At 35.8% G+C, this 25,842-nt stretch overlaps 2 pseudogenes; both read left to right on the top strand.

Annotated features, from left to right (window-relative positions):
* Positions 1–18,795: 18,795 nt before the first annotated feature.
* On the top strand, positions 18,796–22,095 carry LOC149152247 (aspartic proteinase A1-like; annotated as a pseudogene).
* Positions 22,096–22,595: 500 nt separating this feature from the next.
* Positions 22,596–23,801, top strand: LOC149152246 (GEM-like protein 5; annotated as a pseudogene).
* The last annotated feature ends 2,041 nt before the right edge of the window (positions 23,802–25,842 follow it).

The following is a 25,842-nucleotide window of genomic DNA, read 5'->3' as shown; positions in this document are numbered from 1 at the left end:
TGTGGTCCTTACTGCAATGATCCTTGAGTGCATGCTTTTTCTTGCATTCTAGGAGATCGATATTGAATATGTTTTATCTATGTAATTTTGGATCTCCAAGGTCTAAAATTTCGTCCTGTGGTAGCCCTTTGAGTCCTCTTTCCAACCCCACAAGTTTGATCAAGATTGGATTCTTCAAGAAAGAGTTATGCCCAATCTCCCACGATGACCTGATTATAGATTTCTTCAGTAGAATGAACTTGTATGAGTTGCCACGTGTCACTGTTGCGACCTTCGGCCCTGAAAACGCTACTCAAAAAACTACAGCCTGTCCTATTTCTGTCACTATTTACAAAATTTTAATACAATGCTCAAAGAGAAAGTTATGACGATTTCCCAACATCACCTGTTTGACATGGAATTCGGGAGCCTGCAAAAACCCTAACTTCCTCAGATCATATACCCGAAAATATAGCGAACCAGGATCTGAAATTCGGTCATGAGATTAATCAAGATTTCAGCTTCTGAAGCTTTGCATAAAAAAAATTATAGAGAAAATTCCACGATGACCCGTTTGAAGCCACAAAATCCCTACTAGAGGAGGATATGAGGGACATTATTTATATGAATGTCTTGAGTTGAGAGGGTCCTCAACAAGTGAACGTTGGAGGGATTTTAGGAGAAAAAAAAATATTAATTATTGACTATTCAATGACCACATCCAATTATGAGTGCCTTGCCACAATCCCATAGGGTTTTAGCCCACTAACTAGGGTTATTAACTTCAAACACGAATATCTCTCAAACCGTGAAGAATTACTTGCCATGTCATATATCAACGGAAACATCTCAACTAGTAGAATCCATCTAGAAGATCCTTGACTCATAATAGATTAAGTTTTCAAGTCAAAACTCCCATGCAAGATTAAGGTATCCCCCGGTGTTGCATGGGTTGACATCAATGACAACCACTGATCAACAATACACACGGGGCATTCTACAAGAGTTAAATTGCACTTGTGTATTATTCACAATTGAGTCCTCAATCATATTTTGGGCCTTGCCTTTCACTAAACGACATTAACATTAGTTACTATTTGTAAAGGGTTTTGGACAGGTGGCTGTAGTTGGTTTTCAAATTGTTTGCAACTTTACTTTACTTAGATATGTGCTTCTGGTAGATTGTGTTAGTCCTTACAATTTCCTAGGCTGAAAAGGAAATTGAGAAGGGTAACTTCAAACTACTTCAGCTCAGTAGCTAGCCCTACTGAGCATGAGAGGGATCTCTCTAAGTCTCTTATCAGTGATATGACTTTAAATAAAATGATTTTTAGGCTAGATATATATATTTGTTTGTGTGTTTGTAAAAAATTAGGTTTTAGGGTTTGCTGAACTAGGGTTTGGAGCCACAAATAGGTCTAAGCTATAGGAGTGCAGGAGCAAATATGAGAAGGAGATAGATATCAAAAGCCATGGTGTATTTAGAATATTGTCAGTGTAGTATAGAAGATAAATTGTAGAAGAAACTAATGAGCATAAGTAAACATGATTTCATTAGCTTAGGAAGACATAAACATAACTATGAAAACCAGATAAACAGAGATTGATAAACAAGAATGTTGTATATTTCATTGTAAGGCATCCATAGAAAGAAGAGATATCATGTAGATAAAGATATTTTAACCATTAGAAAACAAATAGAATGAAGATCAAACACCATGAACTCACTGGGCTAGAGTTCCTTAAAAATAGTTGCAATTCTCTCTGTATTAGCTGAATAGATGATTACATGCAAGCCTCCTCCACAAAAAGTCCAACCCTTCTCTCTGAAAGAGAAATGATACATATAAACTCCCTTAGACCACTTTCCCACCTTCAGCAGTCGAATTCCTTGGTGGAGGAACTGACTCCAAGATTCTCTCAACCAACATGTTATCACTTAGAACTATAAATATATGTATATAATCCTTTGTCCAAGTTAAATGTCAAAAATTTGGTGTCAAATGGTTTTTGTCCTATGTTTCTTACTTAGGGTTGAAGTTTTAAAGGTGTTTGATGTAAATCGTTCTCTAATCCTATTGGTCATCCTCCATCATGATTGCTAAAGCCATGTCTTGTCTTATCCATGTCACCGATCCTTTCCGTAATTCCGCAGCGCAGTCTCATTGGTCAGTTTTGCAGCGTAATCATTGTTTAGCAATTTCGCAGCGCGTCAGCATCAAGCCGTTTCGTAGCGCATTATGCCAATTCATAACTAACTGCGCTACGAAATCGCAGATTCGTGCGTTTTGCAGCATATATTCCTAAAAGGGTCAAGTCTGTTGATGAGTCACCACTTCCGTCCGTTCATGTCAGTGGGCGTACCTCCCAAACACTCATTAACCATCACTCCACCAATAGATTTGTAGGCATGCACATAAATATTATTCAAATGGTTTTACCGTGCAAGAATTTTTTATGATGATCGTAGATGATGCATAAATGACCAACCTGTGTGATGAGATATTTGAGTTTGCAAGCGAGCCCGAGTTTTTCAAGTGAGCTTGATTACAAGCGAGCCCGTGTTAAAAAGAATTGAATTACCATTTGAGTTGAAGCTGTTGTCCATTCTCTGTGTGAAAATTTCAAAAGCAAAATGGAGAGGAAAGAACATAGGTCTGGAAAATGTCAGAGAACAGAGCCTGAAGGTTTGGACCTTGCATTAAGAGATGAAGGCGTGAAGAAAGCCTTCAAGGATGCCGGCTGTTGGAATTTCTGTAAGAAGCTGCAGGGTGGCCATGCTCAGGTAACAGAGGATTTTGCTCTAAACTTCACGGGTTTGAATTCTAAAATAGCTATGTTAGAAGTTCAAGTGTCTCCGGAGGCAATTGCTGCTGTAACTGAGATTCCAAGAGGGGGGCAAGAATGGTTTAAGAACTTTAAATTTGATATGAACCCCTGCAAAGAGTTTTTAAAAGAGGCATATGTGAATGAAGACCTAACAAAAGCAGTGCCTAGAAACTATGTTAAGGAGCACTATGCCCTTCTTCTCACCTGTATTCAGAAGTACTTAACCTGTGAGGGAAGATATAATAAAGTCTACTCTTATCACTTCAAATTGCTGTTACATTTCACTGGTAAAGCATCCATAGATATTCCCTTTTACTTGTTTCGCAGTCTAAGCAAAATGTGTGACAAAGTGCAATTAAGGAAGGATGACTGTGAAACATCTTTATTTCACCATGGTTTGGTTAAATTGTTAGTTTTGGATGGTCTTCAGAAAATAGGTAGGGATTGGGACTCCTTCATCTTCATGGCTGGTTTCCAGAGTAAAACAGGTCTTACTCCACAGCCGGTTAGAGAAAAAGAAAAATCAGTTGAAGAACCCACGATAGCTGAGCTTCGAAAGGAGGCAAAGGATAAAAAGAAGGCCAAGTCATAGTTGAGAAAATCAGTGAAGCCACTGATCATTAAAGAGCAACCTCAGCCATCATCAAAAGAAGAGGCTAAGCATAAGAAAGTTGTACCTGGACCAAGTGGATCTGAAACAGTGTCAAGAGTTAGGACAAGGAGTCAAATAAGCAAAGAAAAAGGCAAAGCATTGGCTGTTGAGGAAAGCCTGATATCTAAGGCCAGCTTGAGTGATCTGCTTGAAGCCATTGAGTTTGAGCAGGTTGAACCGGTGCATATTGAACCAATGCACATTGACTTGACTCAATCATCACCAAAAAGCACTAAGAAAACTAAAGCTTCAAAAAGACTGAGGTTTGATGAATCCGGTGATGAATTTATCTTCAAACCAAGAAGCTGAGAAACTGCCTAGAGCAGAGGAAGTTGAAAAATTGCCCAGAACAGAGGTAGCAGAGGAATTGTCCAGAACAGAGGAGGCAGAGAAAATTAAGCAAAAAGACAAGAATAGAACAGTCATTATTTCCCAAGGAGGCAACATTATAGCTATAAAGAACCAGTTGGAGGCAGCAAAAAATGAAATTGCCAAGGTGAAGAGTGCCATTAGGGAGTCTGCAGTCAGGTATGCAAATTATCGAAAAGCTGTTTTGAGAGGAAGTAAAAACCTAGTAAGCCAGGTGGATTCAGTAGCTGATGTTTACACATGGACTGTTCCAGCTCTCAAACAGGCCAAATCCATTAGAAAAATAAACATGCATTTAAGAGCTGAAAACAAAGCCTTAAGGAAAGAGGTTGCAGACTTAAAGGCACAGCTAGGTCAAATAGCTGCTAACTGATGTTGAGAAAGGTGTTGTTCTAAGTTTTGTAAAATTTTGCTTAGTTTCATTATTTTGAGGACATATAGATCTCTGCCACATGTAAAGAAGGTTTTAAAAAATCAAAGGTCCAAGCAGTGAAAATCTCAAGGAAAAGATAAACTGTTTAAACAGTTTCGCAGTTTCGTAGCGCGCTACGAAACTGCGAAACTACTGTAGGTGTTGTTTTTAATACAGGCAAACAGTTCGATGGGATAATCAGAAATTTTCAAAGGAAACATCTGAGGGACATTTAGGAGACCAAATGAAGATAGCATAGCCATTCAAATGATGACAGGTGTACCTTTGTAAAAGTGTAATGTTTTGGTTCAAGTTAAAGTTTTGCTTGTAAAGGCACTTTATTACCGGTCATTAGGGTTTGGAAGGGGTTGCATACGAGGAGACTTGGCTTGCACACCTGTCCATCAACGAAGCCTCCAACACATCTGGAAACATGGTGGTGCTCTACATTTTTGGGATATTAAAGAGCTGGAGACATGCTGCTGCATTTTCGAATAAGTGGTGGAAGACTGGAACCGGAAAAACAGGGGTGTTCTCCTAACATAACTGAACCATCAAAGCATTCAGCATCCAAAGCTAGCATGGAACATTGAATCCTCCTCTCAGCCATCTCGGCCAAACTAAATGGAGACAGGTGTCAAAGAACAAGAAAGAATCATTCTACGAGGAGGATAGAATTAGAGTTTTAGTTAAATTAGGACTCTTTAAAATTCCAGTTTAGCACTTATTGTATTTAATGAGTTAGTTCAATAGTGGATAGGGGTAATTAGTGGCAGTCATCGAGCTCCCCTCATACTAGAGGAGGAAGCTCAAAGTAGTTAAAGTTATGTTTCTATATATAGATGAAACTTTTATGTAATGAGGGTTGGATATTTGAAAAAACAGAGTGTTATTTTGGCTTGTGTACAAACTCATTTTCAGTAATACAAGTGACTGCTTTTCTTCTCAGGATTCATACAGTGTTTCAAATGCTCAAGATATGTGGTTTTGTTTTATCCTTTATGTTTTTACAGTTGTATAGATACACAATCACTCAGAATTCACTTTGCTGCTCTGATTTCCTGTGTGTATTTGTAAGCTGAGGTTTCTATGAGATGTGTTTTGAGTATTTAAACATCACATGCCCTGACTTCTATGAATGAGTAGTGTTATAGTTTACTGAAGGATGATTAACTCCATAAGCCCAATGGAAGTCTTTGTAATGTCTGTCCAGCCAGCATGTTTGTTAAATTCACCTTACAAGAGTTAGCCATCTTATCAATATTCAAAATCAATAACCTTTTGAGAGAGCCCTCTCAGGCTAGGGAGGCTAATCCTTAGTCAAAAGATTGGTCTGAAACAGTTACACAGAGTCTACCTGATCAGCAGCCCTTCAGTGCTTGATTTTGTGATAACACAACAAGTGAGAGTGGGAAGGTCAAACTCAAACACTTCTTGGAGAGTTTGTTTAGGAGTTTGCTTCCTTTATGAGGCATAATAAACATCAAAAACAACCTATGATGTAAATTTATTCATGACTACATCACCTAGCCTCGAAACTAGTTCCATTACATAAATAGGTTTGACTTTGACCAAGTCAAACTAGAAACTAGAAATTTTACACACTGAAATTTACAAATTAAAACACAGAAAAGTGCAGAAGCGCGGCTCCTACTTTGAGATGACTTGCAGTTGCCTTATTGAGGTCCAAATGAAAATATGAGAGAATGGTCAACTAGCCCTTCAAGTCTAGTTTCCATAACAGTTTGAATTTCTTAATTTGGCCCATGGTAAGTCCTTCAAAAATCCATTCTCCCAAGGTCACTCCAGGAGCGCCTATTAAAAAAGAGTCCAGAATGTTAGTTTTTTGCCACTTTTTTGCACTTTTCTCCAAAACTGAGCCACCTCTGGAAAATCTAAGAAAATGGGTTTTTAGAGGATGGAAAGAGATTTCTAAAAATGTAGACTTTTCCTAAAATAGATGCCTGAGGAAAAAGCACAGTGCCAAGGCGTTGCGCTTCTAGAGCTGCTGATTTTCTGAATTTAGCTCCAAAAGTCACAAAAAACCAAAAGTGCTCAGAATTTGCTCAAAATTGGCTAGGAGCTGTAAAATTATGTATTTTAAACCTTCATAGATGCTTTATCAAGCATCTCCAAGTTTCCCTCATCCTTTTGGTCCTTTTTGGCTTCTTTGAGCTTGTTTTCAAGTTACTTGACCTTGACATTGGCGATCATGTTTTGAGCCTGGTAGTGGAGCACCATATGTCTAAGAAATTGATTATCCCTATTTTCCTTCTCAAGGAGCTTCTCCAAGTGTTCATTCACCCTGTTGAGCCAATACTCCTTGTCTTGATTGACCTCAAGAGCAATTATGTCCTCTAGTTCTATGTGTTCATTCAACAGGATGTGTCCTTCCTCTTCTTGATATGCCTTCTTTAGGCCCTTTGTTCTTGGCCTTTTCCTCTTACCTTTCCTTTTTTCTCCTTCAGGCTCACTTGACTCTATGATTTCTTTTCCCTTGCCAACCTGTTGTAATAACTTGGTTTGCTCTTTTTCCATGATCAATTGCTTTGCTTTGAGTTGACTATTCTCCTGTTCAAGGAATGAAATGATGTATCTAGCTCTCGCCATGTTGACTGTAAGCTCCTTGATCTGATAGTCTTTATCTCTGATTTTCTGTTGCATGCTTGAAGTCTGATCCTCTGCCTCTAAATCAACTAGCTCAAACTCATGCTCAACTGTGTCTTTATCTCGTGTTGTTGATCCCTGCTTTGTTGATGTAGAAGGCTTGGCCCCTTTCTCACCATGAGAAGCAAACACAAGCCTTTGTCCTCTCTTGTACATCCTGGTCACCTCAGGCTTAGGTGCTTGAGTTTTCTCAACTGATTTTCTAGAGGACCCCACTTCCATTTGTTGTTTTGGTATGCTAGAGGTTTGAGCTGCTACATTGGCTTCATGCCATTTCAGGGTTGTTTCCAAAAAGGTTTCCCAAGTCATACCTTTCTCTGCAAGCTAGTGAAGGACTATAGTCTTCATCAGACTATGATGAAACAGGATTGGGTAGTGCTCCTTGTTCTTCATTTGTATCTTCTTTGACATTTTGGAAATGCTCCTGAATAGGTAGTTACACATGTTGAAAGGCTTTTGAGAGGTGAAGTACATTAGGAGGCAACAATGATAAGCATACAACCTAAATAATACTCCTTCACAAATAAAGAACTTCATGATAATCTTCATCAAAGGGGCATATTTCTCCAATAAGTATTTGAAAGGCATAGTGTGAGCATGTTTTTCCCTGTATGGTATTTCTAAGAAAGGTTTATAATATTCAATATCTAGGTTCATTCCCTTGAACCAATATTCACCATTGTTTAGTAGCCCTGTAGCAATTGAAATGGAGGCCACTAAAAAAATGAATTCAACACCAGCAACAACTGGACTTTCACCCTTCAACTAAGTTGCCATCCAATCTGTCAACTGCTCGTGAAAACCCACCTCACTCACCTTGTTGCAGAAATATAAGCAATGTGCATCTTCAAAGCATTGTTTGATAAAGGGATATGAGTTGATTTCACTGCAATTTGATGGCTCATATCTGAGGATTTTCCCTCCCTTGTGATGTCTCTTCCTCTCTGGTAAATATTCTGCCTCCATGATGACAAAAACCCTAGAAACAAGAAAATGAGAATAATTGTGAAGTATGAGTGGAAAATGAAGTGATGTGAAGGTGGAGTTTGACAAAATGGTAAAGGAGGTTTGAAAGAGGTGAAAATGGACTATGGAGAGCTGATGAAAATGAGTGGAAAATCAATGGAGGAATGATCTGCTTGTGAGAAGGAAAAACAGAGTTTGTTGTGAAAGTGCCCAAAAACCCCTAGGAATGAACTAGGGTTTCACTTTTGGAGAGGTAAAATTTTGTTTTGAGGTTGATTGAGTGGTTAAAATAGTTTATTAAACATGTATATAGGTGTAGGGAAACATTTTACATGTTTAGAAACCAAGAAATAAGAATGGTCATCATCAACCTATCATTCCCCATGAGAAATTTCACTACAAACCCTAATTTGAAAAATCATTGGCATGAGATGATTTTGAAAAGCAAAGAAGGAAGAGTAATGGTGTACTTACTTGTTGCTTGGCTTAGGAAGTAATGAAATCAAGTTTGCAGGCTTAAAAATCAAATTTGGGATAAATTTGGGTGTTTTCTGGACACTCTGCCCTGTGCGTAGCGCAGTTAGGCTTTGCGCAACGCCTATGCGCAATGCAATGTCTCTGTGCGCAGCGCCAAGCCTCCAAGCGCAGCGCCTTGTCTCTATGTGCAGTGCCTTTTTTTCCAATTTTGCCTAAAAATTTGAATTTTTCTCTCTTTTGGAATGGACATCTCGATACTCAAGAGTGAATAAGAGGTAAATGAAACAAGTTTGGGGCTTTTGAGTTTATATAGGCAAAATTATTTCTCTTTTTAAAAAGAAATGGGACCCACAAACCTTTGAAAAACTGATTTTTTCACTTTTGAAAACAGAGTCACCTTTAATGTTGAAACCTGAGCTGTCTTTTCACTTTCCTGAGTACTGGAACTTCTTCTTCTAGAACTTTTCAAACATGAAAACATGATGAATGTGTGATAACTCACAAATCAATACCAAAGAGCTGCTTGTCATGCTCTTTTCACTGCTAGATTTATTCATGAAAATGATGGACCTTGGAAACCCTAGCAACCTAATGGATGACCTGAAACTGAATGGAATGATGATGATGACTGACTTGCTTTTATTATGACACCTTCATAGAAATGTGATAGGTGACCAGCATGAGTGAATTTTCAAAAGACTGACCTCATTTCTAGACTGACCAAACAGTGACCAAATTTTACTGTGTAACCCTAGTGACATAAAAAAATTTATTTTGATAGTCCTGACAAGCATTGTAAAAGCATATTTGATCCAGGTGACAGGCTAACAAGACTAACACTAACAGATTGGAAGGGTGATGGTGCTTTCTGAATTTTTCCTATATTCATATATATGTGTTTGATAGGCCTTGCAACATGTGCGTCTCATCCAAGGGGTATTTTAGGGTGAATGGCATCTGATTTTTTTCAACTTTTGGATTGAGAAGAATTTCTAATAGGGTGAATGATATGCGAATTTTAATTGATTTTTTTTTTCCAAAGAAAGAATGCATAAGTTTCTATTTCATAGTTTGGAAAAGGAAAATACATAGTAAAGTGCTTATAGCATGCCATATCACCTCCAAAAATGAAAAGTAGGCCACCTGCTGGCCATTTTGAAAAACTGTCATACAAAATATACCTATGATATCTCCTTAGAACATAAGTAGAAGCAAAAAGAAAATCTTTGATGAGCAAGGCAGGTTGGCAATGGTGTTGGAAATTGTAACTAGCTTAGGTCTTCATAATGACTTATGTAATCATGGCATTGCATATTTTGTATATGAAGAAAGAAAGAGAGAGAAAAAAAAAAGAATATTTTATTTTATTTAAAGCATGGTTTTCATGCTCTAGTTTAGATCAAAGCATGTTCTTCATGCTTCAAGGTCTTTCTAGGTCTTTCTTGGTCAAAGAAGAATCTATGTCATGTATTATAGTCCCACTCGAACTCATTATAACAAAAAGAAAATATTTATTTTGAGCAAAAGGAAGCCATTTTATCCTCTAAGATTAAGTCAACCCAGTTAAGATGAATTCGGCCTAAGGCGGGTTATTCGACCCCTCAAAAAGGTTATAAATAAGATGATCTTGACTCATTTGGAGCACTATCTCATCAAAAGTTTGATTTGCAATAGCAAAGGAGGACTATGAGCTAGAAGGACGAAGAATAGAAGAAGAAATCAAAGTCTCTTGGGATAATATCTCTCTTTATTCACATGTGCGAATTTGCTAAAGTTTTTGTATAGCTACCAGTTGCAGGAGGCTGAAATTGCAGAGCTGAAATTTTGAAGTGTAGCTATAGGGATGAAATTCTAGAGCGAAGTTGCAGAAGGTCAAAGTTTTGAAGCTGCCTTGAAGAGATCTTGTTGGTGGGCTGACTTGGTGCTTGGGAGGATTCTGGGCTTTGGTCTTTGGGTCTTGGAAGTCTCATTTTGAACAAATTCTATAAGAAGAGAAGTATTCTTTCTGGGTTTTCCTCTTGGAGGGATTTTGCCTTGGCTTGGAGCCTATATCTTGTGTACTTTGTCTCATTGTGATATTCATTGTTTCGGTACTTGCTTGATGAACAAGAAATAAAGAAATAATAAAAGGCCAACTAACATCACAAGTAATTATCAAGTAAGGAAAGTCAACATAATATACCAGATTCTTAATTTTTCGACAAATGGGAGAAAAATATGAGGAACAACCAAAGAACAAAAAGTACTTCTGATTTAGTCTTGTTACATTTACCTTGTAGCGGAATGCTTTATTATTGTATGTGGGTAGATTGTTGACAGGCTTTGTAATGGGAGCCATATCTTTCATAGTAAGTCTCCCACTCCCTCATGTGCCCTTCCTCCTCCAAGACCTTCAATAAGGTAGCTATCGCAGTAATATTGTTGAGCCTCTAATATTATTCTTGTGTTGTGGTAAATCAAGGTACCAATATATATAGCTAAGATAGCTCTTAAGCACTTACAGGGACCTCCTGGTACTGTAAATCAAGTGATTTTCCTATTCTTAAATTCTTATCTTTTTCACCTTGGGAATATAGCTTCACCATAGTTTTCTAAGGAGCCATATTTGCATGGATGTAAGTGACTTGTAAACCCTTAGAAATCTTAATTGTAACTAATCAAAGTCTTTTTTCTACGGAACAAATTTCAATTACTATTGGCATAATGCTACCATATTTATTTGGGTTGTTTGTTTCATGGAGGCTTCGAGTAGTTATAAGGATGTAATTAGTAAGAAGGGTTTACAAATCATACAAAATTTATTGTATTTTTCTCAAAATATTAAAACCAATAGCTCTGGGGTGGTGATGCGGGACTAGTTCCCAGTGTTATGTTGCTTATTAGTCTCTCCATTATCCTGGAATCTCCAAGATGGTTGGTAAGCTTTTAGAAAGTTGAATTCTTGCAATAAATTATATGAACTACATAATATAGAGAAATTTCATGTGTTGTGTTATGTAATAGGAAAATATTATCTAACATATGTTCATGCTGGGAGCAGGCTAAAATAGGAAAGAAGTCAGATTTTTAAGCTCCATTACAGACTCTTCGTGGCCCTAATGTTGATATTTCAGTTGAAAAAGATGAAATTAAGGTACAAGGCCTTTGCTATTTTAGCATTGCAATCCTTTTATTTCTTTCTTCTTGTAATCTGACTGTGTATTAATGCTCTTTTAGGAATTTTGTTTTCCTTGTTCTAGTGTTGTTGCCATTTGTTACTGTTTTTCAACAAATTTTCTAGATTTCTTGTGCCCTTGGTCAATATTACTATGGAAATGGTACACTTGTAATTTCAACACAATCCTAGCGAAGATTTTCTGGTTCAATGACCTTCAGCTTGTCATTTTATGCCATTTAAACAAAAAATTTATCACTGCCTTAAGCCTACATTACTATAGGGAATTGGCAATTTGTCTCTAAGAAAACGATGTGCGTGCAAGTAACATAAAGTCTTGCTTCATGGCAGATTGCAGCAAACCAGATTCAGTATTTCTGGCCTTATTGAGAGAAGATATGCGCTCCCTCTCACTGTAAGTATGGGGTTGCCCCATGGTAGCATAAAAGCAAAACATACTACATGTTTTTTCTTAATTTAATTACAAAAGTAAATTTTTAGTTTATTACTATGAACAATGTGAACTTCTGTTTTTGGATCTATTTTAAATTTTTACCATTTCAAGGATTATTTTTTGCAGATTGGCATTGGTTTTCTTCTACTGCAGTAGTTGAGTGGAATTAATGCTATTATGTTCTATGGAACATACATTTTCAAATCTGCTAGTGAGTGTGCACTACTATCTAGCTAGATTACTTTTCATTATAGACCAATCAACTAGATGACCTTTATTTTACCTTTTGTGGTTTGGAACTATTAATCTAAAGGCGTGATATTTACAATTTAGATATTAAAAAAAAATGTCCCAATGAAGTTGTCAATGCAAACTGAAGATGTACCCCAATCAATGCAAAATAATGTTAGTATATTGGAGAAAATCACCAACTTTTCTCATGAAACAAATCCCCATCTATAGGAGTTCAGATGATTTTTCAATATTATGGTGTTTAATAAGGTTTGCAGATTTGGGATATGTATTTATACAGAGGAGAAAATACATGGAACAGAAATCCCCTGTTCCAATGGATAATGATTTCAACATTTGTCTTAAATCTCGCAGGAGTTTCATCAAGAAAAGTTGCTAATCTTGGACTTGGTGCTATTCAAGTGTTCTTATTTGTTGATTTGTTACTTACATGATTTCAAATATAATTTTTTTGATATATAATCAAAAATTTTGTGATAAGCCTTTAGGTTTTAACTTGATGGTTGTTATACAGGTTGTCATGACTACTTTCACTGCATGGTTGATGGACAAAGTTGGAAGATGGTTCCTCCTCATGATACGTTATCTATTGATGCCAATGGTGTATTTCTTTGGCCACCATGAAATTTTTTGTATGACTTGAATTCATTCATATTAATTCACATGAGATTATTTCAATTCTACAAATCTTAGCTGGGGAATGGGTATCTTCCTTTTTCTTGTTGGCCTTGCATTCTTCTTGGAGGTATTCTCTCTAAAATATTTGTTACTTCCTAAGACAATCAGTGAGGTAGCATTCATTTATTTGTGGCATGGAAGCAAGAGTATTTGCCATTTGTTTGGGTAATGAATTATTATCCAAACATCTTCTGAGGCGGCGAGATTGGGTTGAGGTTTAGTAAGAGGCAACAAGGGTTTTTGTGCTCATATTTGACATAGTGGCCCATATTTGGCATCTTCTTATGGTAACGCAGTTGCTCTAGGGTTAAATTGTCAACAATGTACTCTCCTGAGGTTTGGTCTGAGGTTCATTCATCCCTTTGTGATAGCGTAAGGCTGTAATAAGCCCTATTGTGGCAACAACTACCTCAGAAGGATCCTTGATGGTAGTAGCTCACACTTAAGGTCAAATTGAAGTTTTATTGAGAGCAATGAGTCTATCTATGGTAGCCGCTAAGCCCTCCTAAGGTATAGTTTAGGTATCAAGGATCTATTTGGGGCAACATGGGGTGATTTAAGAGTAGTGGAATCACCTCTATAACCTTCTCCAAGGAGTTTGGTGGCAGCATCTTTAGACTAGGGCATGTTTTGGGCATCAGATCACCTTTGTGCAAATTTGTGGTAGCGGGATAATTCTAAGGTGTGTTTGTAGAAAGCATCTATGACTTATCTTACATCCCATTGTTAATCCCTTTCCCCATATTGGGATTTGTTGTTGAGTTTCAATGCATTTTATATTGTAATAGGTTTGACTATGTTATATGCATTATGAGGTTATCCACTGTAATGAATACCACTTGCCCACATTTTGTAATAAATTGTTTAATTGAGTCATCTGGATATTTATGTCATAGTTTGTAGGAGAGTTGAGAAGTTAGCAGTCATCTAGAAGTTTATCATTTACATGCAAATGAGTCTAGAAGTAGTAACCTATCCTTCATTTATAATCACCTAGCTTGGGGTTTTTAAAATCTCCTTAAGGAGACTAGTGCGGGAAAAACCCCTTTTTGATTGTATGTGCTTACTCTTCATTGTCATCTTTATTCCTACATGCATTAATATGTTAAAGTTTTCATTTTCATAATTATATGTTGTTGTATATTCCATTTATTAACTTGTTTTGGATGCGTGCTTAATGATTATATTCTATTGTTTTCCCACTTAGTCTTCTTTTGTTGAAACTCTCTGACCTTGCCACAAATATTTCTCTTTAAGATCCAGTCATTAAGTTGCATGTCCTTCTTTGTACGAAACTGTAGTGTGTTTTTCGATTGACCTGCTAGTCATACACTCCCTCAATTTGATCCATTAACACATTCTTTCTCTAGTGTAATACGTTGTAGCTACTTTGTCCATGCCACTGCCCATCTTTTTGAACCCTTTTACACTTTTTAACTAAAATCCAAACTTTATGAGTTTTGTTGTGGTGCATTTTCCTTTTACAGCTGAGCTATGTTAAGATCATGTGAAATTTTTAAGACTTTATCTTTCTCATTTTTCTTTTGCATAATGCATTTCAAGGGGGATTGTCATTTCATATTGTATTTGATCTAAGTTTTTTATTGGTTTTGAAGGAAAATCATGTGATATTCAGTGTGGAAGTGGTGCAATATCTAGATATTTGCCTCAAGATGATGTCACAGTAGGGGACATTGTCGTGAAAGACTAGGTTGGAAAAAAAAATATTTCAAAAATATCCAGCAAGTTAAGCTTTTTTTTTCACCAAAGTATTTTGAAAGTTATATTGTCATTTTTTGGCATAGGTTTTTACTGAGACAACATGTGAGCCAAGTCTAACATTCTTACTGGCCAAGTTTGATGGTCTCCTTGGGCTTGGATTTCAAGAAATTGTAGTTGACAAAGTTGTTCCAGTCTAGTGAGTATCTTCTTCAAGTGCAATCATGAACTAGCTTAGGTTCACCTTCCAAAATGTGTATTTTTTTTTTTCTTTTGCTTGGAATTTTTTAAAAATGAAGGAAACTTTCATTAATATATAGGAATATTTTGGAAAAATGTACAGTGGGGACTTTAAACTAATTCATATGATCCAACTCAAATGGGACTGAGGAAGCTTCCCATTTTTAAAATTGTCCATAGCTTCATAATTTCAAAACCTAACTAAGGCTTTCAAATGTATTGGATTTTTCTCCGAGTAAACAAGTTCTAGAAACTTTTTTTGTGTGAAAATTAGTAGGAGCTAGATTCTTGTTGTCCATGTAAAATATAAATCTAAAGCTCAAATATCAGTAGTGGCTTTGTGTTATTCCTGTGACAACAGGCACAGAAAGAAAATTCAAAAATAAATGTTCATTTATGGGCCTGATTTTCTAATCGATGACAAGGAAGTCTCTGAAATTGACTTTAAATCTCTGTTGGAGGAATGATTTGTTTCCCATCACTTTTAAGATGGTTGATTCCAATCTTAGCAAAGGATGTACTTAGTCATGAAGTGAATCTACAGACATCACTTTGATGAAGTGTGTGGGAGAAGAAGGGTTTATAACTCAATTCCAACATGGAAACTTTCCACAGTTTGTTGTGTTGGGATAGAAAGACACATTGCATGTAATTTTTGACACTGGTTGTCATCTCAAACAATGTCCCAATGCCAAGTATCAACCAAAATTTCTTGCTTGGGGGCTGAGATAGAATTAATATTTTTCCCCCGTCTCTATGTGTTATGCATATTTTCTTTTATTATTCTAATCATCATATATTATACATTTCGAATCAAGTCCATAGTTGTCCCAAGGAGCCCCATTCCTTAGCATCCTTTCTCAGTTCCTCAACCTTGGACCTTACAGGAGATGGGTGGTAGGCATTGCAGACTACATAGTTTCCTTCATGTTGGTCTTGTTGACCTGCACTCTCCTGAGGACACCCCTGCATTCTGATCTTAGTCAATGAATTGTTGAGGGGATGGTTCTGCTCTTCTATGGAATCATAGTCAATCTCTCAAGTGGTTTGATTCCCCAACCTTTAATCACAAATTGAGTTGGATACATCCTAAGAACAAACAACACAATCCTCCTAAACTCTGAATTGTCAAGTTCTCAAGTGATTTAATTCCCCATCCTTCAGCCACATATTCAATTTTCTTCATTTGTAGAACAAGAAAAATTGTACAGTGTAATCATCCTCAACTCTGAGTAAATCTGCATCCAACCCTACTAACCAAGGGAATCTGTAGGTTGGTATTTTGAGGTGTTGTTGGACGAAACCTTGATCATGTTCGCCTAACAAATCCCTCACATTGGATTTGAAACCACACACTTAAGTTGCTTTCTACACCAATTGGATCATATTTTGTCATGATTGGCACTCCCATTTGTTGCATCATGATTAAAACTATTGAGATATGCAGTAAAGCGGTGCATTGTGAAGTTTCCTCTATGCAACTCCTCTACCATCCTTTATTTCCTTGCATATTTTTTGAGCTCTTGATATTATTCTTTGTTACTCAATGTAACCCCTCCTCCCACATGTACCCACTTTTACAAGCTCTCCAGGGTAAACATGAGTTGGATGCTACTATGACATGACCCGACCTCCAAGTTCTAGTGATGGAAGTGGGGCCTAAAGATCGAAAACTTATTGGCATCCCTCAGGGACTACAAATCACTCAGAAGCCTAACAACCACCGTAGGTGATCGATCCCTGAGTTGGAACTCTTTTTCACTAACCTAACTCCACAATTGCATCCTTGACACTTCATGCATGTGGTTATGAGGCTATAACCACACCCACAAGCTGGTCTCCTGATAGCTACGACCCAAAATCCCCTTTTTTGTGCATGCAGTTGCGATATCTATGCCACTTTTTCAGGCTAGCCTCAAGACCACTGCCCAGAACTACCTGTAACTTTCCATAATCATGACAGTGATGATAATAATGCTAGATAATCAATACCTGAGAAAGATATTGACCAGAACATGCCTAGTACATGATAGACATTTTGTCAAACATATGGTAAACATGAAAGTTACAGGTCATGAATGCATATTTGATCATAAACTTCTGAAATTCATCTAAGAATCACCAAGAAGGCTCAATGCCCTCTCAAGATAGCTACAACAACACTTGTTAGCCCATGCATTCATTAACCATTCAATAAACTATCAAATCATGAACAAGAGCCATAACTAGAGAACATCATAGAACCATGCTTATAACCAACATATAACCATAATAGAAACCATGAAAAATCAACCATAAAATCCACATAATAACAAGTACATGTGCTCATTAATTACATTAGAAGAATAGCTCATATTAACTTATGCAAAATCCAACCAAGTCAGGGACTTCCACATACCACCCAACCATAGATTGGGCTGAACCAAATATTTCTTTCATCCAATCACCCCTGTGCCATATTCTAAGCATGAATGTGGGATCTCATGGGATAAACCAAGACATAACCAACTAGGGACTTCATAGGTTAAACCACCTCCACCCTCAAGCTACCGTGATCTCACCTAAACCGGTCTTGAGATCACAAAACCAAACCAAGCTTGGATGCCTCAGAATTTCTTCACCATAACTTGAGGAATTTTCCTGTCTCCACCCACTTGTCGAGGGCTTCCTGGAGAAAACCATCTCCACTCCCAACCCTTCGGATTTTCCTGAGACCACCTAACATGGTTCCAAAACCTTCCAGAAATCCAAAGCTCAACTAACAATGAATCCCATCACACTATGGATATCCAGGAAATGGCAAAGCAAGGCTAAAACCATTGTCAAACCAAGAAAAACCCATGCCAATGATAACAAATGAACCCAATAAACAAATGCATGTACCATGCATTCATATCCCAACAAGGAAATCACACATGCAACCTATTACTTTCAAAATCCTCCTACTGAAGTTGTTGATCCAACCTTCCCCTCATGTTCCTTTGCTTTCCTTCTCCAATTCCAATTGAATGCTAAAATGCTCCAAGAATACTCTAAGTGTGCAAGAGTGTATGAGAGAGAGAGAATGAAAGGAGAGAGCCAAAATTGAACTGACAAAAGTTGTGAACTGATTCTATGATGCCTTTTTATCGTTAATGTCTCCTTTTTCTTCATTTTCATTCATTTTCCTCTAATTTTCCCTTGCATGCAAATTTGTGTCTCTTCACCTTCCTTTTCTCCTATTTTCCTTTATTTTCATAATGAAATGCCAATTAATGTCTCTTTTCCTTTTCCAATGCCTTTGCCAATTTCCATAGCCATTAATAAACCACAAGTGATTCCCACTATAGTTTTTGCAGCTTGGAATACACGCCCCATGACCTTGGTCTTATTTTCTTTGCCTTTAATATCCTTTATTAAATGAAACTTTAACCGGAGGATATTACACTTAATCAGGGAGAACCACCGAGGGTTCTTTTGCTTCGTTGTATGCTACTTATTTCCTCATTGACCAAGGTTTGGATAAATTTGGATGGTTCAACTTAAACCTGTCCAAATCCTCCCACAAAGGGTTCAAATCTCCAATTGTCTTCAACACCAAAGTGGAATTTTTTATCCTAGATTGCTTTCTTCATTAATATTTTCAAGGGCCTCCCATGTTGGCTATTTATTCCAAGACAATGAAAGTTGAACTAGTAGATAGCACAAAGAATCCTTACCTATGGAATATACTATTATCGTTAGATTTTTATATTGCTAACATTTCACAAGTACCAGACATGTCTTATATAATTAGCCAATATTGAGTCCTTTTGTTGGCTTCTTAAGGATAGCATTTGTTTCTCTAACAATCTAGGGAAATTTACTCTACAAAATATAATTTTTTTTGCTGAAACACTCTTTTTGCTTTGAACTCGTATAACATGGTCAGCCAAGGCCTTGTCAAAGAACCAATCTTTTCATTTTGGATGAACAGGAATGCAAATGAGGAAGTTAGAGGAGAGATAGTCTTTGGTGGTGTTGATCCTAAACACTTCAAGGGTGAACATCAGTATACACTTGTTACTCGAAAGGGTTACTGACAGGTATGTTATAGAATCATGTTAGTTTTCCATGTTTAAGATTAACTATAGTTAAGGTTAACTACATGCATATCATGTTCTTGGTATGCATTATAGTTACTGGTAGGTACATTATGGGGTTATTCTACTCTTCTAACTTGATGTTGTTATTTCTTTTAGTTTTATATGGGAGACTTCCTCATTGATAATCAATCAACTACAATGTTTTGTGTTGGAGGTTGAGTTGCTATTGCATATTTTTGAACTTCTTTGTTGGTCAACCCATTGATAAATCCTGCAAAACTTTGACCTTTTTAAGTTGTTATATACAAGTTAGTGGGATCATCTAGGTTTGTGCACCAAAAATATTATAAACTTCATAGAGTTGTGGCACATTTGATGCAAGCTTGTGCATTCATAAGTGACAAGTGAACGCTTAATAATGCTTAGTTGATGTGTTATCTTTGTAGTATGAAAGAAAAATAGTTAAAACTGATTTCAATAATTTTCTCAAGTTTCAGGTTCTAAGGAAGAGTTTTCTTTTTTGTTTTATTACAATATTTAAGCAAAGCATGTCTATCTTTTTTTTTTATTTCCTATAGAAGGTAGGCTCTTTACTTCATTTGTTGCTCTTATGTGTTGTTTTAATAAACTTCTACCCTATATTCTATGGTTTATAGACTATGTGTTTCTTTTATACTGAACTTCCTAATAATCTATAATTGTGATGTGAAAGTAGTTGGGATGTTCATGTTCATGAATATTATTTCATTAACGTTGTTGATTATGTTTTGCTATAATCTTTGGAAAACTGGCTGAAAAGTGTTTCTGTAAATTGTCTCAAATGCAGGGCATTATAACACAAATCAACAATGTTATTGGTGTCTCAGGTATTGTTAGCTAGGAATGAAAAACAATAGTATCACAATATGGAGATGTGATTATGGAGCTCTTGATGGCACATGTCTGTCTTTGATTTATCAAAGGATATAGGAATTATTCTAAGAAAATGTCACATGTAAGATTGCACTTCAAATATGAATACCTTTGGCCTGAAGGTAAGTGGATCTATGTCATTAGGTAGGTTGGATTTATTTTGGAGACCTCAGTTGAATAAATAATTTCTCCTGCCATCACCTAAAATGAATTTCATTGTTTACAAACAAATCCTCAAAAGATTTGCTCACAGATTGGCTTGTGCTCTTATGATGGTGCAAGAGATGTTAGGTGAGATTCTTTTTATTTTGTTTTTGTTGAAATTATTGTATATAGTCCAACCATGTAGTCATCAATACTTTTTTGGAATACTATGCATTTAAATTTTCCCCCCCCCCCCCGGTTAAGATTTATTTATGATGTTGAAAATTGTTGGCCTCTGCAGCACAAAAATAACTAGTGTCTTAGAAAAAAACCCATGAAAAAGAGACATTGTCGAGCATCAGTGATGGTATGTGCATTGCTTGTTAGTTCGCAGTTGTCTGGGTGCAGAACCAAATTGCTTGAAACCATACTAATGAGAATATTAAGGCCTATTTGAATAAGGTAATGAGAGTTCCTCGTCCTTTGTGATGATTTTTATTTTTATTTTGCATGGATGTTGAGATTTGTTTTAGCAACAATTATTTTAATACTAGTGCTTATGATTCTTGAATATAATGTTTAGCTCTATGAACGATTGTCGAGCCCTAATGGAGAATCAGTTGTTGACTGTGATCAAATATCAAGCATGCCAACTTTTTCATTTTCAATTAGAAATAAAACGTTCAGTCTCACACTAGATTAGGTTTGGTTTATTCCCAAATATGCAAATGCTTTTTGTTGTATGACTATGACTCACTTTGCAGTATTCATGTATTTTCTATCATCTATAGTTTGTCATTGTAAAAAAGTAGTTCACTGGGACTCGAGCATTGTAGGAAAATGTTGAAGAAAGGCATTTATGTTAGAATTGTGCATCTGAATCTTGTAGTAAACAAAGTTGCAGTTATGGCATGCTTTCTAAAGAGAACTTAATTTTAGCTTTTGCTTTTTATTTTATACTTTGATTCCTAAATTCACATTGAGATTTCTTGAATTATAAATAAACGTATCCAAAAATCCTGGTAACAAAATTAATTAGGACATGTCTCTTTTTCACAACCAGTAACAACTGCAAAAGTTGCCACTAGTTGTGCTTTCGTATCTATATTATAGCTTGTCTTTCGAATTTGGAATTTTGTGAGATTTTTCATTTGATACATCCTTTTGAGATGAGCATATAGGTTTATAATTTCACATGTCAATTCTCTATTTTTGTGATCGCAAGTTGGTAAACTAATAATCTTCAACCACTTGATCCATCTCTCCCTCTAAGGCGAATATATTGCCCAAGGGGCCATCTGTATTTTGATTTGTGACTAGAATTACTTCCTAATATAAATCAAACTTAGGAATCCATTTTTTAACTTAGGAATAAAAAAATGAGCCTTGCCTTTTGCAATGATAGCCACGTTAAAGAAGCTTGAACTTTTTTTTTTGGGTTGTTCCCATCTGGAAAGATTTGGGTTATCTGACCAATTGAGTTACCATGCACTTTTATATTTTCCATATCATTCTGATTTCCCTTCCAGCGTGGGTTTGGAGCTATCTCATCTCAAGACCACTATAGCCTTTAATGAACAATAGTGAAACCTTGTCCTTGGTGTGAGTGATGTATATACATAATTCCTATATGTTAGTTTGGATATTTTTTGCACCCTTGATTCTTGAATGTAAAGCTAGATTGCTCTTGAATCTTGTATGAAAATATATAATTTCTCCTTTCCCTTCAAAAAGGAGAATAGATTTATTACTAATGGCTTTGATGCTGCTCTAGTGGCAGTGTTAGCAAATAACTGGTTTTGATGCTATTCTTATTATGGTTGTAGTAAATTCTTAAAGTTGGTGAAGGTTCTATAGTGTGATGTGTAAGTGGTTTTGTGGGTTTGGATGTCCCTCCACCGTAGGGTCCTATATGGTATGTTACACAAATGGTTATATATTGTTTATGATACATCAAGGACATTTTTAGAACCTCTTTCCAATTTCAATTCAAACTTTTCAAAAGTATGCTTCTTAGTTTATTTATCACGTTGCAGGATTCTTGGGAATATTTTCATGGGCGTGTACCACACAGTGTTTGATTATGGAAACTTGAGAGTGGGATTTGCTGAAGCTGTTTGCAGATAGACATATAATCTTATATGGCGCGACAATGCAATATTTTTATTACTCTATCTCGTGTGCAGTGTAGGATGGAACCACACAATCTCATTTCAAGAATTCTTTCTTTCGGTACCCTTTGTTGATATATATTCTCTTGTATAGTGAATCTTAGTCTCTATAGATACTATTGAAGTATTTCTAATTACAAGAAAGATTAAAGTATATAGTTAACTTGGGAAATATTTTTCGTAAATCTAGACATTGAAATATTTCGAAATTTGATACAATATGTTTTCATTCTAATTTGTATAATATAAATCAAATTATGTTATAAGACATGTTTTCTTACAATTGCTTGCTTGTAAACCAATACTAATAGGTAGAATTCGTTGCTTCTCCATAGCTACTTTGTGTCTCTGTCATCATCTCTCTTTTGGGGTTTTCTTCCATCATGGAGTTATGAGATGTAGGAAAGAAAAGGGGTGTAATAGATGTAGGAAAGAAAAAAGGTCATGATTATAAAGATGCAAGTACTAAATCCGTTGGAGATAATGCCAAGGAGGACCAAGCTTTTGAAAAAGGGGATGTGGATGATTTATATGATGTGATTGAACAACTATTATCGAAATAGCAAGAAGCAAAGGAAACTCAAGCACACTGTCACCACAATGCTCACATTCCCATCTTTTCTCTAGGGTAAATATACATGTTATTTATATGTATTAATATTTTTTTCCAGCAATTATCATTTTTTATTATTCTTTGAAGATATTAACTTTTAGTATGGAGGGCTCTGAGATAATGAACTTCGTTGGGTTATGGCTTTGTTTGTGTTGTGTATAGCTAAGGTCGGTGCATTCTTAGAGCACTTGCATAGATGGAGCAGAAATGTTGATGTCCTAGTTGAACATTTTTGGGCTCACAGTAATTCTATAAACCTTCCTGCATGCATAATATTTCAATATGAGTAAAAATTGATATTTCTTTATACGCAAAGTGAGTAAAGGATTTTCAATATAAACTACTCATAGAATGCATCTGCTTTTTCATTGCATTCAGTGAAGATCGAGGGAAGCATGTCTAAAACAGTATGGGGAAAGCTGAGCTTGGGGATCAAAATAGTAGCTCAAGGTGGAGTTGAAAAAAATGTTTAAGTTGAGCTTCAGTGTTGATCCAACATAAAAGCCCTTGAAAACTTCAGCTTGTTACTTTTCAACCAGCAGTGGCCTTGTGGCAGGGCTACTATTCATATCAACAGAAAAGGTAGCCTTTTGCAGTGACGGTCCACTCTCCTTCACATCTTCTCAAGGAAGGAATGATTATAGCTACTATAGGGTAATACATACATTATCACATTAATTCCAGACTATTTTTTGTGAATTCAACTTTATATTGATGTTTCCTTTTTATTGGATGTATTACACATCATCCCTTTCATAGGTTTACAAAAGAAATATTTTACTTCTTTCCAAAAAATGGTTTTTCATGAAGCTTGCATTTCTTGATTATTTATGTTAAAAATAAATACCTTCAATACTCAGAGCTCTGTAGCTAATCTTTGATTTATTGGATTGGATATTGCAAATGGTTATACCTCTTGGAAGAGTGAGAACAGTGAATGTGAGAATGTGAACAAGCCTTCAGAGAAATATATACAAATGCAGAAAGTAGATAATCATGAATTCTGGTTCGTGGGTTTCGTTCCTTATTTGGTGAAAATATATTCATAAATATTATCATGCAAACGCTTCATCAACTTCACGATTTTGATTTGCAGACAGATCAACTTGAAACTTGAATTTCAACAAACCATACATCTACTTGTTTATGTTCACGACAAGGTGTATGGTTTACTCACTATTTTATTTTGCTCACTATGCTTGCTTAAGTGAAACTTGCTTTGAAATCAATGTTGACATCAAGAAGCAAGCATATTCTAAAGTTTTCACACAATAATTTTCAAAAAGACACCCAAAAATAGTGAGAGAAAAAAATATTGTATATTTAATTAATCATAGTGTACATAATGTGCATTTCTCTTCACGTTTTTGTTGTAATGCAATGTATATGGCATTGTTCTACTCATAAATGTGTTCTAAATTATCACTGAATTGTGGTTATGTTGCTCATAGTTCTTTGAATGGAACAGAATGGGTCTATTTCCCAACAAAATATTGTACATACATCTACTTATTGATCATACATCTAGTAATTTTCATAAAGACACCCAAAAATATTGTACATCTAGTTGATCATATTGTATATAATGTGCATTTATTTTCATGTTTTTGTTATGATGCAATGTATATGGCATTTTTATACTCATAGATGTGCTCTAACATATCACTAAACTGTGGTTATGCTACTCATGGTTCTTTGAATGGAGAGAAATGGGTCTATTTCCCACCAATGGTCTCTATCTCCTTGTAGTTATCTCTGCTTCCCTCAATTTCCTCGGTTATTATCTTTAAGTAAGAATGTGTTGCTTTTAGTCTTCTTGTGATGCTCTTTCTGCATCCACACGTTTGCTAGTGTATCAAAACACAATCTGCTAGAATATGTGTCCATTCAATTTTGTCATCTCCTTGCATTTTCATTTAGAGTCACCATTATTGATGTCCAAACAATGTTTTAGAATTAGAGGATACATGTGTGAGATGGTAAAAAAAATGGCAACAGGATGAACCCAATGACATGAACACTAGTGATATTGTGCAGTGCAACAAATAAATCATTATCTCTGTAAGCACTATTGGTACATCTGAAAGAGCATCAGATGGACCCACTATAGCCAAACTCACTGATATGAGTCATTACATTACTCTTTTTTTAAAGAGATACATTGTTTACTATGGAGTTAGCATATATCTTTATAGTCAAAAAATTAAAGAGATCCTTCTTGAACTCAGAGGTTACTTAAGACGTACTTTCTCAAACACTACTTATAGACTTACCTGGAAACACAACACCATATTAATTATTTAAGTGGGATAAAATACTAAGAGGACAAACCCTTTATTTAGAAAGTGATGTCTTCTTTGCGTTGAGAGATTCTCTCTAACTAAGTATGGTAGAGATGTAATGTAATGTCCTGTTTAACATTTTGACTTGGTCAAAATAAAACAGGACTAAAATAAAAAAAAACAAAACAAAACAAAACAAAACAAAACAAAAACAAAAAAAAACTAGCCTAGATCCATTTTAACTCTCGATCTACCAAGTGCTGAGAGGCATCATATATGTTGAGATGCAAACCTTTTTTACAGTGAAATGAGATTTGATTCCTCTCGGTGCTTGGTAGATCTTTGGTTAAGATAGATCTGGGTTGGTTTTATTTTCTCTCTACTAGTAAACCTAAAAGAAAAGTATCCATCCATATAAATTATGATAATTAGTAGAGTTTCCTAGCAAGGAAATGGTATATGTTTTGAATAGTTGAGAGCCCACTTTTCTCTTAGAACCTACAAGCTCTTTAAAAGGAAAAAGATTGCAGACAACATTGTCATTGTTAGGAATATTTTTTGATATTTCAGAGAGAAGAGAATGGAATGGTATTAGGGTAAGAAATATTGGAGAAATAGGAGAATAAAGCAATATCCTATGATACTTGTTGCAAGAAGCATCTTCAGTTTAATCATAAGGCATTCAATAAGTCATCCTCAATTTCCTTCAACTCGATAACTAATTAAGATGGGGTTCACCAACATGCTAGCAATTGTGCAATAACATGCATGATCTATCTATTCTATTAATGGTTGAAAAATTAGATGT

This window comes from Pinus tabuliformis, chromosome 9, assembly GCF_031772625.1.
Source record: "Pinus tabuliformis cultivar Carrire ecotype Pingquan chromosome 9, CPIR1, whole genome shotgun sequence".
Lineage (NCBI taxonomy): Eukaryota > Viridiplantae > Streptophyta > Pinopsida > Pinales > Pinaceae > Pinus > Pinus tabuliformis.
This window is presented reverse-complemented; position numbering and strand designations above follow the sequence as displayed.